The 15506-nt window shown below is 35.5% G+C and overlaps 1 protein-coding gene across 1 annotated transcript in view; it reads right to left on the reverse strand.

The window, feature by feature from the left end:
* Window positions 1–15506, reverse strand: part of SGCZ (sarcoglycan zeta) — a 331004-nt gene that overhangs the window by 237945 nt on the left and 77553 nt on the right. Inside the window, exon 2 of the mRNA XM_053458748.1 lies at window positions 15005–15094. The gene's annotated coding sequence lies outside the window, so the exon portion shown is untranslated. The remainder of the gene's footprint in view (window positions 1–15004; window positions 15095–15506) is intronic.

Raw genomic sequence — 15506 nt, forward strand, 5'->3', positions numbered from 1 at the left:
TATGTTCTCCTGGAAGTTCAGCACGTTAGATATGCCACAATTAAATATAATATCACATAATTTAACATTCCACTTTCAGTGCCATGGATTACATAATTTGTGATGTAGACATTTTTTTATTAATGATGTCATTTTTTATATTATAACTATGTCATTGATGATACTGTATACCACGGAAGGCTTCTCCCGCCTTGCACAAGGAGCATAAGACAGAGATCCAGGTTACTGCCATTTTGTAAGGTTTTGATCCCTGTTTAAAATAGACTTGTGCATTCGTCTTCGGGCGAACATGAAAACGAACACGAAGAGTGCGTTTTCGTGTTCGTTCCGAAGACATGAAGAAGAGAAGACAGTGCAGGTAAAACGTAGGCGAAGACGAAGACTCACACACGAAGAATCTTCGCCTTCGTCTACTAATCTACCCGGTCCCTCCCCCATCTAACTTACCTTATCTTCACAGCATCGCGGGAGTTGACTGAAGTGGAAATCAGAAGGTTCGTCGTCAGGGGTTACAGGGCAGTGTGAGTGAGCCTATTGGTCACCTGCAGGGTCTTCCTCTGGCATCAAACAATTGGTTGATGCCAGAGGAAGACCCTGCAGGTGACCAATAGGCTCACTTGCACAGCCTTTTTAATTCCTGATTTCCGCTCCCGTTAACCCCTGCAATGCTGCGTTGGATAATGGGAGCAGAAATCTGTAGGGTAAAGGGCTGTGCAAGCGACCAATAGGCTCACTCGCACGGCCCCTTACCACTAGTTGCTAGGCAGAAAAAAAAGCAACCTGGGACCCTGCTGCACCAGTTAACTTAAAAGTCCGTGCCAGTGACCAACAAAGTCGCCGGTACGGACATTTAACTGACAAAGCAGGGACACCAGTGGTCTCCCCACTGTGTCAGTTAAATGTCAGTGCCAGCGACCAACAAAGTCGCCGGTACGGACATTTAACTTAGCATAAATAACTTACTATAACTTCGGACAGAATACTGCCCTCTGTTGGTTTTACATTAAGTAGCATATGCTTGAAATCCAAAGTTATTCTGCTACTCAACGTAAAACCAACAGAGGGCAGCATTCTGTCCGATGATATATTAGCCATATGTGGCAGTGTGTTCATTTTCATTTATTAATTATTTAAATAAAATATATTTCCATGATCCGCTGGTCTCCCCGCTGCAACAGTTAAATGTCCGCACTCGCGGACATTAATTTTGTCGAACTTCCAAACTCTTTTTTTCTATTTATTTTGGGGGTTTTTTGTATTAAACTGTTAGACGAAAGGATCATGGGAATAAATGCAAATGAGCACACTGCCACATATGGCTTATATATCTTTGGACAGAATGCTGCCCTCTGTTGGTTTTATATTAAGTAGCATATGTTTGAAATCCAAAGTTATTCTGCTACTCGACGTAAAACCAACAGAGGGCAGCATTCTGTCCAAAGATATATTAGCCATAGTCTAACAGTTTAACACAAAAAAACCCCAAAATGAATAGAAAAAAAGAGTTTGGAAGTTCGACAAAATTAATGTCCGCGAGTGCGGATATTTAACTGTTGCAGCGGGGAGACCAGCGGATCATGGAAATATATTTTATTTAAATAATTAATAAATGAAAATGAACACACTGCCACATATGGCTAATATATCTTTGGACAGAATGCTGCCCTCTGTTGGTTTTACGTCGAGTAGCAGAATAACTTTGGATTTCAAACATATGCTACTTAATGTAAAACCAACAGAGGGCAGCATTCTGTCCAAAGATATATAAGCCATATGTGGCAGTGTGATCATTTGCATTTATTCCCATGATCCTTTCGTCTAACAGTTTAATACAAAAAAAACCAAAATAAATAGAAAAAAAGAGTTTGTAAATTCGACAAAATTAATGCCCGCGAGTGCGGACATTTAACTGTTGCAGTGGGAAGACCAGCGGATCATGGAAATATATTTTATTTAAATAATTAATAAATGAAAATTAACACACTGCCACATATGGCTAATATATCATCGGACAGAATGCTGCCCTCTGTTGGTTTTACATTGAGTAGCAGAATATTCTGCCCGAGAATATATTAGCTATATATGGTACTGTGATCATTGGTCGACAGCAGGAGGCCCCCTGCTGGCGACCAATGGAGTTGCTGATACACACATTTAAAGTACTGGCGCCAGAGCTGCGTTAACCCCGTATTAACCCCTTAACCGGAAAAAACGAAGAAAAAACGAATATTCGCCCGAAGAGAAGACAGGAACGGGCGAATATTCGCGGAATACGAAGATTTTTTTGTCCCCGAAGACGAGCACGAAGACGAACACGAAGAGCCCCCTGGTGCCCAAGTCTAGTTTAAAATGAGCATACAAGCCCAGGTTAGAATTATTGCATTATTGGATTATTAAAAAAAAAAAAAAAGCTTACACACATGAAATAAATTGAATTAAACTAATTTTTATATTGGATGCTCACATTCATTGTAATATCTTACAATAAGTTTTTCTTTTGTTCTAATTTATTCAGGTTTAATACAAAAATAGAATTCAAGAGCATATTGTTCTAATAATAACTAGTTCTGACAGTAATGCACCAAGAATTCTTAGTTTGGTGTCTAAAATGCCAGACAGCAGCAGTGAAGGTTAGCTAAAAGGCATAGCTCAAATTAGGTTATCACCTTGTGACTCCTATACAGATCACGGTGGTGTTAATTTGAAAATAAATTAGTATAAACCACTAACAGAAATTCCACACCTTACCAAATGAAAATTATATTTAACCCTTCAAGTGTAGTGGTATGGACACATTCGACCCCCCCGGGAGGCTAGTCTAATTTTCATAGTTTTCAAGTTATATTAAGGCGAAAACTTTATAAAACTTTTTTTTATCATATTAATGTATTATGTTTTTGAAAATAAAATGTTACATAAGGATACCTACACATTTCATTTCAGGACTGGTTAAACTAATTATTTTATAGATGACTTTAAGTGCATCAAATCACATGATATACTGGTACACATGCAAAAAAAATCCAATTTTTCTCTAAGACATGGGGGTCACAGTCAACAAGAATAGTTTTTTTTATAATTAATACATTAAATATCATGTTTTATATATTTGTGGGGAAGACTTGCTCTATAACGTTGTCATGTAAGCAGGAATTATTTTACTGTATGTTGACAAGCTGATCTACTACGTATCAGCTCCCAGCATGCATGTAATGCAAGATGAACAAGGCTCATTACATGAGCTAGAACTGAGATACAACTCATGTATTTATCAACCATACCACTGTAACATTACCACAGGCTGGCATAGACATATCAATTATATCCCTGTCATGCTACCAGCATCCCATGTACAGCAGCCCATATCCAACAAGCGAAATCACAAGGTTCCCAGCCCCAGGAGTGTCCAGCACTTAACCCAGGGGTTTGTGCACCACAAGTCCAACCACCTGTAAGGGTGGTTAGCCCTTGCACCTTGCCAGCGGCCAACTGCAGCAATATGAACAGCACTAATAAAGAGGAGGGAGGGTGGGAAGGTGTCCCATACAGCAAACAATAACATGGGGCCACTCCCTGAGAGGGTCCCTAATATACCCTTCTGGTCACGTGTCCTGCCGCCCACCAACCATCACGCAGCCCCTTAATGCATTATTCGCATTACCTACCCAAATACGGAGGGGGTGTCTACCCGGCTTTACCTCAGTCATGTTGCCCCTGCGTCCAATGCTTTCCCTCTAGGGCTGTTCTTAAACAGATGCAATAAATCAAATCTGTTTGCTTTTGGGTGATTGCAAGTGGATTTGGTTTCAGTAGCTACGCTTCTGTCTGGTGACTACTTTGAGTGTAATATGTATGGGTTGTATATTAAACTCCCAAGCACCCATTTTGCAGCCATTTTGAATGGTCAGTGAACACAGCTTGAGAGGTTTGCAGTTCTATCTCTTACTCTCTTTGTACACTCACATATTTGTGTATTTTGAGGTTACGGTTTACACTTTAAAACACATGAGTTATTGTGAAATCTGATGAACCAATTCTTGCGAAAACCACTTATACTTCATCAAAAAGCACAAGGATGGTCTATAGATTTCAGTTGTACAGGAGACTGGATTCTACAGTACAGAGTGGTGTTTGTTGGTGACATAATGGAGATGCAGAAACCTAATGATCCTGGTAGGAGACATATCTTAGATTTCAGAGAAAAAAATGGTACAAGGCTGAAGAATTACACATTCATAAAACACTAGCAAAGTTTATGTCAATAAAGGAGGTCCCCTTATACTTTTCATTATTGTATTAAAAGAAGGTTCAATAAGCTCCTTGGGAAAGTTGAGGGCTTATCGTCTTGACTATCTAGTTCCTGTTTGGTAATGCAGTGTGTATTTTCTGCTGTTGAATACATCTTACAGAGGAATACCATCTTTTGCTCTACCACTGAATATTAATCAGGGAAATGTTCTACTGTGAGCAGATCTTGACTTAAAGATTCATGAGAATCAAAACAGTGGAAGTGCTCAAGCATCAAATGCCAGCTGTATCCTGAGAGTCTTTTTGTTTAAGGTTCTTCCATCTCTGAGGCTAAGATAATGCCAAGTTAAATGTTTTTAATGACTGTGCTTTCATTTCAGAAACAGTAATTTTAAAACGTAGGGGGAGCCAGTAGAGAAGGTAACTAAACAACTGATTATTTTATTAAAAAAATAAATAAATATATACACACAGACGTGCCGGGAACATCTGTTCCTTAGCAGGTCTCCAAATTAGGTTAATACAACCTCATATAAACAACACATGACATATTACACTGTTTCATGCTTTAACAAAAAAAGCCAAAATGGAGAAGCCATGTGTGAAAATCTAAGTACACCCTTACTGCTTCCATAGGAATTAAGATGCTAAATAGCAGACAGGTGTTGCTAATTAAAGGCTCTTGATTAATTGATCATCGGCAAGTGTGACCACCTTTATAAAAGCCAAAATTTTAGCTGTTTGCTGGTCTGAAAAATCAGACTCTACTTAAGAGCTGTGCATAAACAAATACACGCAAACCTCAATGAACTGAAGCAATGTTGTAAAGAAGAGTGGGCCAAAAAAAGGTTGCCTCAAGCTTTTAAATGATAAGCTATTGCTATTATATTCTGCAAGGTTCCTACTTAATATAATGCAGAATATGACCCCCAGGGACATGCGTTACTGTAGACCAGATATTGCACTTTGCCGTGTAGGTTTTGGGTCCTGGGGTGGACCACTTGGAGACTGCAGGTAAGGAGTAAGGTTCCAGTGTTCCAGCACCCTCGTTTACTTCACTTGATATAGTTAATTATAGGTGCTGTTAAGTACTTCCCTGACAAGAAGGTGAGCAGATTTTGTTTAGCTTCCCATGAGGAGTAAGGAAGCTGCTGAGAGAAGCTGAAACAGAAAATTTCGAACTCTGTTGGGACGCGGACAAGCCATCCAACTCCATCAGCATTTTAATGTTGTTTAGTTAGTGCTCAGTAGAGCAAAGATTTTGTTGCGTATATATGCTGGTATAACTTGTCTAATTGTGTAGCAACAATAACACCAAGCTATTTTTACCTTATTCAGCATTTGGAGTGTTATATATATATATATATATATATATATATATTATCCCATCTGTATATCTTAATGTCTGCATTGATATTTAAAACTGGGCTCTCTCTACACATTCTAATTATAATTAAATTCTGTCGCCTCATTCATGTGCCTTTAAATAAAAAAAAGGTTTTATTTGCTAGTTAAGGACATGTTTTAAATAATTGCTGACAGAATTACCCGATTAAAATGAATAATAAGCAAACATAGGAGGTGAAGCCAGGTGTTTTCAGCACAGAAAGCTTATTTTTCCACTGAACATTTTGTACAGACTTCACCAGAAAGTAATGTACTATCAAATACTCATGGGATAATACTGAAAGAAGATATATATGAACTGCAAAATGCAAGCATTCATCTCAAAATTGTATGTGTTTCGCAATATTTTGGAACCATAACATTCTCACATATTGCTGCTGGACTACAAATGTACATTGATGTATATTTAATAAGAAGTTCGGGGAAAAAGTCCCAGGAGAGCACTAGAGTAGATGTGGCAGGTGCTTCACACCCAGGTGCCCCTGTTACTCAGGCTCTAGGGAAGGTAAGAGTGTTTGTTAGTTTATGGAGTCCTAGTGAATGTGTGTGTTATTGTATGATGTTAAAGCTGGTGTGGGTGTACAGTTTTAGAGTGATTGAATTAGTGAATGGTCTCATTCCAGGCAATAATGCTACTACCTATTACATAAATATAGTAACATATTTACCAAACTACAACATTTGCACAATCAAAGTTAATATATTTTCCTTACTTATAATAGCAGTCATACGTGATATGATAGGTTACCATGAAAAAAAAGTTGACAGTGTGGAAATGTATCGATTCTTCCAGAGGTAGCCTAATTACATGCCATGGCAAGAAGTCAAATCCTTCCCCATATATATGTAAAAGTATCATTAAAGCCAAACTAGCCGTGTGTATTGCCCAAATCGAATAATTCTCACACATAAATAGAACAAGAAGAAAACAATATGTTCAAAAAAAGAGCCAGCTCAGGTATTTAAAAGAAAATATAAAAAAAACAGAATGCATTTATGTTTTCAATGCATATTCAACAGACTGCTAACGAATCTCTGCCAAACAACTGTTCACAGCTGCATGTTCTGCACAATAGACTTTCAATTATTGCTCAGCAGTGCCACCCTATACACACTTTAAACATTATGTAAATCAATGAGCTTCTAATGGAAACATCTAGTTTAGAATTTTATGTTAATTTACATAAATCAGCTACTTGGCCTCCTTTCAGATACCCCTATACCAACAATTCATCAAAACATGCCACAGTAGGGATTATTTCATATTTTAACAGATCTTGTTCTCCATCTATCACCTAACTGGTATTTATTCCAGTCATGCATTTTTGCAAAGGTTTATATTTCATTACAACGGTTTGCTGAAGAATTTGCAGCTCTGTCTTGATCTGGTGACCATGCTGTCCTTACCAGAATTTAAATTCCCACAGTGACGAGAGGGAAAGGGAGAAAGAAAGAAAGAAAGAAAGAAAGAAAGAAAGAAAGAAAGAAAGAAAGAAAGAAAGAAAGAAAGAAAGAAAGAAAGAAAGAAAGAAAGAAAGAAAGAAAGAAAGAGGAATGAATGGAGAGCGGGTGAAAAAAGGATAAAAAAAGAAGGAATGTAGAAAGGGAAGGAAGGAAGAAAAAAGAAAAATAGAGACTAACTTTAGCTACATCTTAGCAGACTATGGATAGAATATGTTTGTGGCAGGAACTCCGATGACAGCAGCAAGTATTGGTATGACAAAGGCAGGAACTACAGGATATATGTGACAGGAAATTGGCAGACAACAGGTGTCAGTGGCAGAAGTACACAGCATATGTCTGTTGTAGGAGCACATGGCAAATGTCTGCGGAAGGATCTTGTAGATGGAAAAAAGGCATCAGGGTAACAGGCAGAAGGGTATTCAAGGTCAAGCCAGCCTAGGTCAGGATTAGGCAATTCATTATATAGGAGAGATTCTGATGAATCTCTTCATGCATTTGCAAGGGGGGGAAACAAGTATCGAGAGGATGCTTGGCTATCATATGCTGAAATATCCCCTTTAAATTATGTTCGGATTTAAAATAAATAATTCCAGGTTAGCAGTTTTTTTATTATATACCCTAAAAATAAGAAGAGTCAGGATCATCCAGCTAGGCTTTTAGAAGATATACACTAAATATAGTGGATTAGAGTGCCTTGGTAAATATGCTCTGTAAAGAAATATCAGTGTTCTCGATCTCTTACCTTTTACTTGTTAGGAATTTATTGAGACAGCTTACAATTCTGAGGACTCTAGCACAGACCTTTGTGTATAAGAATGTTGCTGGAATTTCATCTCAAATACAACTAACGGCTACAACCAACATTTTAGTGAATAAACCTCTTTATCTCTTATGGTGTTTACCTGGTGAGATCTTACAGACTTGGAACATCTTATGGTTATTTTAAGAGATGTATAATTGAACTAAAAATTACTTCTTTAACATACATCTTCTTAGCAGTAAGTATAGATAATTCTGTAACCGATACAAAGCACTTCCAAGGAAACTCCCAATCTCTTGGCAAGAGTTTCATAATGTACATTAAATTACGTTAACCTTTCTAGGATCTGCCTCCCACCTAACCATGCTTTCATATATATTTATTTTCTGTAACTCTGTACACTGTAGTTACTGGCAACGGCAATTATGCAAACTGTGCCATACCAATTTGGTGTTTATGCCTTTATGCCATATTATAGTATATTGGATAATGTTGAAATACAAAATATATTGTAAAAGTATTTATAATTTCAAATGAAACTATCCTAGCTAAAGTATAGACCGAATGTACCTGGGAACTTCTCATGCTACCTGGAGCTCTCCTCCTTCTGAGGGAGAGGCTTTGTGGGGAGGCACAGCTAGGTATGATCACACAAGGGGCAGGGCTAACTACAGCCAAGGCATTATTATTTCCATATAGCATTAAACTGGGAGTGGAGTAGAGGTGGAAAAAATGGGGGGGGGTCTGGGTTTTATTTTCCAAAGCCATTTTTGTTTTTTTCTGGAGAAAAAAAAAGGGTGGAAAATGTTCTTTTACAATGATAAATAATATGTTTATAATATGGTATTCAAACTATTTAACATGAATCCGGATCCTAACATGTTTGTAGTAATAGTATTTCAAGCTGTTAATTAAAACAATATCAAAGAAAAATTAAACACATGACCCCTTTTATCATACGGGTGTATGATTAGAGTTTGGATTTTTGCCACAGAGAATAGTCTAATCGTAATGCTTAATTCCTTAAATATAATGGCTTAGTTGGTCACATGACATACACTAGGGATCATATGATACCAGAGTATATATTCTAGAAAACTGAAGGAGTTGATTTCATAATGTATAAACAGTACAATGAGACAAGCTCTAAATAGGTATTAAAAGCTAGATGGCTATATTGTCTTATATTCTTGCAAGCCAGAGAATGCATATTTATGAGAATAAATTAAATTAATTAGTTTAGGCTGGGTATTAATCACAATAATGTCAACTTTCTATTTACCTCACGGTATATATACTGCTTAATTGCAAGTTACTTTGAAGATAAAGTAATTTGGCCCAAAACTCACATGAGATGTAAAGCCATATAAATTCTTCAGATGGGAAGGGAAACTATGGAGTGAGAAACATACTGTATAATGTAGATGAAAAGGGACAGTGGTTCAAGGGATTAACATAAAGTGAATATCCACAGTACATTTATACCCAGGAGACCATCAGGGACATGGGATTAGTGGAAACAGGTAAAATTAAAATAGGAGTATATAGAAAAGGTCATCACTAATCCTTTAATCTTGACACTTTCTGAGTACATCTAAAAAATAGACACTAATAACCAGTATATTCTAGAATTTGTCTTGAGTCTTTAACGTTTTACATATCTTCCTAACAACAAAAGTAAAAACATTACAAGTAATTTACAATTAAATGTTTCTCACAGCCTTGGAGTAATTATATATCACAAAATGTATATGCCGTTTTGTACTTTTTAGGTTAAATGTTAGTTTTATCAATCCTTCCCTTTAAAGACTCTCTGTGAGCTGCTTTCATGAAGCAGAATTGTTCCATGGCTCATATCAAGGAAATAATGAAGGCTGAAAACAACAAAAGGTTGAAATTAAAATTGAAAGAATTAGATCCAGTCATTTTGCCATGCTGGTTTTTTTTTTTTTTTTTTTTTTACACATTCAAGGATAATTTCTCTTATTATCACAAAAGAGAAAAAAAACATCAGTTGCTAGGAAATGGCCATTTGAAACTTTGATAAACAAAGAGGTTCTATGTGGTTTTGATCATTTCGATATACTGTTAACAGTATTTTCATAAATGCATTTCCATAATACAATTTAAAGTGCTACTGAATTTGGTTATAATTTGCATTATTCTTGTGAAAGATAATCACTGAAAACATATTCTGATGTTCAAATGTTTCATTTATAGCAAATTTTAGGAACAATTCATTATTATGTAACATGTGTATTCTAACAGGGAACTACTGAAATTTAAGTATGAAAGGAGCAAATTATACTTCCCAACAGACTCAATCTTGAAAGGGACAGTTGGAGTTATGTCTGAGCCCATGTACTGAGGTTCCCTAATACCTAATTTATTATTATTATTATTATTATTATCTTTTATTTATATATAGTGCCAACAGTTTACGCAGCGCTTAATACAATACATAAATTCAAGGGATATGACAAGACAAGAATTGACAGACTAAGACAAACCGATACATTTGGTGGAGAGAGCCCTGCTCGCAAGCTTACAATCTAGAGGGAAAATGGGGTGATAAACATAAGGCATAGAGAAAGGGTGAGAGGTATTGTGGTGGGAGTATCGATGACAAGGATGTTCTAGCAGCTAAGATGGTATGCTTCTCTGAAGAAGTGGGTTTTTAGATGTTTCTTGAATGTCGGGAGGGAGGGTGAATTCTGAAGGTTCCTTGGGAGCAGATTCCAGAGATATGGGGCAGCTCGAGTGAAATCTTGTAGACGGGAATAATAACCAGGGATTGCCTCAAGACAACATAAAATACAAAATGGACTGATGTGACTTTTTTAAAAATCATGTGTTATTTATTTTTCCATTAAAAATTCAGTTTCTAGGAGCATCTTGTATTAGGACTACCTCACATGTGGTCAGATAAGACAATTGCATATAGGAGGAAGATATTTCACACCTTGTCTTTACTATTACCTCGCCAATATCTGGGAGGCCCAGAAATTTATTATCAGAGGGTGATGCGCACCAAAGAAATGATAATGCTTTCTCAACAAATTGCAGACCTGGAGAGGTCACATAATTGATTGCTCTCAAATGATAAATATGTGGACCTGGTGGTCCTTCACAGATGCCTCTCTGACTTGCTGAATAACCGGATTGAAATATCATTTTTTAAGACCAAGGTTTTTTTTTATGCACAAGGTTTTTCTGCACTTCATCCCTTTATCCCTGTTTTCTACTGTCCTGTTACACTTCTCAGTAAGATTTTTAATAATGTTTTCTATGTACCAGAAGAAAAAAAACACAAGCAAGCAGGGGGGTCTGTGATAAAGCCATTAACCTGCCCTGTTGCAGGACTTGCGAGACATTAATTGGGTTAATCAAAAGATAAAAAATAATTTAAAAAAACAGTATAATATGTAATGGTGCTTGTTGCTTGTAAAATTAAAAAAAACTATGATGCACATTGTTACGCTACTTAGGGATGTTGCTAAACATAAATCAGAGTTTCTTCATCAAAGGCACCCGACTTGAGTAAGGAAAAAAATGTATATTCTCTATTTTTACTAAATAACAGATATAAATATGATATGAAAACGAAACCCTATCTGCCCTACCTTGCCAGAGCACACTAAACATACAAAAGGTGAATTGTTGCTGAACAAACATATAAAAAAAAATCAAAAGAAAACTGAAACACTATCGGTTGTGTCTACTTTGTACTGACCGGTAATGCCAACATATTATTTGTCATTGAAACATTGCCCTGCCTCTCTCTTAATAAAAAGAGTTTTAAAGGAATAAAAAAAACAATTTTGATCACTAGGTAGAGAAGAGTCCTGGTACTGAACGTGATTATCCGCCTCTTACTAAAGAGCAAGTGACAGCAACGTAATTTACTGATCACACTCCTGCATCATGCTAATATAACATAATTGGGTAAGCCAATGAACATAAATATCACTCACTGCTACTAGCTTCCATAAACGCAGAATAAATCTGTTACATATTGATAAGGATGGTTGTATCTAAAACAAACATTATGAATATTAATTTTAATTTGTTTGCTCTGTTGACTTTTATTATAGGCTCTATCGAAATATATACACACACTATTGTGCCTTGTCTCTTATCTACTGTTGTGGAAATCAAACGTTGTGATGACCTCCAGACTTCTCTGAACGTATAAAAGTTTATTTCGGATACAAGCAGCTGCAGGGAGATCTGCACAGGAGCAGGCAACTTTACAATTTCACACAATATATATACATTGATCACAAAAGAAAATCTGTACGCTCCTTCTAAAGGTTGGCACTAATAGAATACCTGTACTTTTTAATATTAAAGGCAATGCTTAACCTACTTAACATTAATATGTATGACATGGGTGGGTTTTCAGTAATATTAAGCAGACAACATTTGCCCTGAAGTTGACTCCGAGTCTACACTTACGGTCCAGTTTCTCACCAACTAATTCAGCTGTATAATTTGACCTATACCCTCTGCCATATATATATATATATATATATATATATATATATATATATATATATATATCATGTTCTTCTACAGAAGAATACTACCTCCCAGAGCATCAGACTTTTATCACCAGAATGCAGAAAACATTTAACCTCTTATTACCCATACTCTCCACATCCTAAGATTCCACACTACATACAATGTTAATTGGTTGGATATTGTATAATGACTACATTACATTCTCCCTGGTCATATACACAGCACACATTTTATCACAAGCTCTGCCACAGTGCAATATTTCGAGTCAATATGTGGTGAATACTCAAACTTGTCTCTATGAGTATGAAAAATGAAAAGTCATTTGTCTAATTAAACAGGTTCAGAATATAAATATTAGATTCTGCTTGATTGCATTGAAAATTGGTGTGTTGGCAGAGACATTTTCTCTTTTATAATTAGCTGGAGTATGAACACTAATTCATTCCTCTCTTGCTGGAAGACTATCAAAGCTCCAGAAGAGTTACATAATGGGGCAGGCAGTGAACAAAAGTGCAATAACAACCTTGTGACCCAACTATTGTGCAAAATACATCACAATTCAATTTATAGTAGCCCATATTTGTTATAAAGTGAATAGCTCAATGAAAGCTGCCTGGTGTTATTCACTAAATTCTGAAGAATAAGAGTGAATTAAAACTAGGGCTTGCACTGTATAATATTGATCTGTTTAACTGTACATGGCCACTTTATCCTTTCTATCAGAAGACATCTGATTAGTTAGGCACACCATAATCCATAAATCTTCAAATTGATATTTTTAATCTCCGTGCTATGCATGCTATTTGCACTGAGAAATCCCAAGCAGTACTTATTCTGCAATTTGGAAATCATATATATTTATCATATCTGCTTGTAGCCATCTCTGTTTTTTTAGAGCAAACAAACCCAAAACTAAAACCTTTCAGGGACAGTTAACATATATACACATCTATATAATTGAACTGAGATTATATTGGTTTGTTCTTTATCAGCACCATGGCTAGGGACAATAGGATTATGACTAAAGGCTTTGCCACATGTGGAGTAGCAATGGATGATTAGTGAAAAGGTCAGTGAAATAAATATATTGCTTTTGCTCCAATTTAGGAATATTAGTGCACAGCTTTAAAAAGCAACACTGTGCGAATAATCTTGGTACCCAGCTAGCCTTTCAAAACTGGACCAAAATGAACAGCCAACACATTATTAAAAGTGACATTAAAAGGAATTGTTAATAATCACAGTGGTAAACAAGAAATATAGACTCTATCGAAATATATACACAGAAACTATTAAAAGTGACATTAAAAGGAAACAAGAAATACAAACCAAAACACGCAAACAGGAATATCTTTGTCGGAACCGTATGACTACATTCTAGACTAAGAACATAAAATTCCTTTAAGAAAAAGGCTTTTATAAGAACGTATAATTTGAAGACCGATAAGAACAATTCAGCCCATTAAGTCTGCCTGTTTTTATCTCAGCTACATGTTTTGAGCGAGTATATTTTCACTCCTACATAGACAAATCTGATGGATAAAAGCTTATCTGGAATTGCAGGTTTATTCAACCAGTACCACTGTTCAGAAGTCATTCAAGCTATGCTCAACTGACCACCAGCGGTAAAAGAGTAGTAATGGTTTATGGAAAAATGTGTGTAAGCATAATATAGAACATGGGGAAGGAAATTATTAAGGTGAAATTACATGAAATTAAGGCTGTGCATTACTTTTTTATTAAGTTACTGAGTCTTTATATTACATTTTTTTATGATTCCAAAAGCATGGACTAGGGGCTTGGTACTTGCTGTCCAAAGCCTTTACAATCTGGTTCCCTAACACAAAATAGTGGCTAACTATTGGCTTAACATTGTAGAATTGTAATATTGTTACAAGGAACATCTCTTTAAGAGAGAAACATTTTCAAAATCCGGTGATCAAACCCCTCATAGGTTGCAATAAAATACAAGAAAAAAGGACAAATAAAAATAATAGTAGCCCAGATTGTAACGGAAAAAATGTATCAGGGTCTTATTTCTTCAACTGCAATCTAGACGAGAATTGATTGTGTGATAGTATGGCCACTGAAATCTTGTAGTTACTTTTTACTGCACAAATAAAAAATCTTACATTAACATATTTTTCTTCAACATATAAACTGCAACTTCATTATTATAGAAAGATGATCGTGAAGTTGTCGAATGAATTTGTTGACATCATAAAGAAATCTGTTCAGTTATTTAAAGTTTCTAGAGAGTCAAAAGTCGCAAGCGTGCAAAGTGAATATTATTTAAGTATGAAATTGAAAATGCTCAAAAATTGTGAGCCTCGCATAATCCACACATGATATAAACCTCTTTTAAAATTGTTGTATTTGACCATTTAAATTGTAATATATTTATATATATATATACATATATATATATATATATATATATATATATATATATATTAGTTCATTTATTGATTTATTTAGTGAAATGTTCTGGAGTGCTGTATAATGCATAACATAAGTAGTGCATCACATATATATTCAAAGTTAAAAGTATTGCCAGGTAAGTAAAGCAGCATTTATTGAAATATTAACTTGATTACTTACCACCATTTGTGTGATGTATCATCACAAGTATCACCAGTCCATTAAAATTAGAAGATATTTCATTGTGATGCTATATTAATGCTTTACAGTCTGTAGGTAAAAAAAAAATAATAATGACTTATTTGGTATCGTCCAACACTAAAATATACAAATAAACGTATAGACAATAGAAAAAATATTTTAAAAGAATAGGGACACATTTACTAATACATTATTTATACTTTAAAGTAAAATATGTAAGCATTCCAGTGAACATCTCCTCTGCTGTTGCTGTTTGGTGGCAGGTTTGGCTTCTTGAACAAGCCAAATCACCAATCACTGGCTATAAAGTGATCTCTTGCACAAGTTAAGACAGATTTTTCTTTTACTAAAATGATAATGTTAGCAGAAACCATTACTATGATTATTACTATAACACATTGTGTTATTTAGCTTTTCTATTAAAATCAATGGTTTCATAACAGCAGAAATAATGTTTAAAAATAAAAGTTATAACCATAAT

This window comes from Spea bombifrons, chromosome 1 (genome assembly GCF_027358695.1).
Source record: "Spea bombifrons isolate aSpeBom1 chromosome 1, aSpeBom1.2.pri, whole genome shotgun sequence".
Classification (NCBI taxonomy): domain Eukaryota; kingdom Metazoa; phylum Chordata; class Amphibia; order Anura; family Pelobatidae; genus Spea; species Spea bombifrons.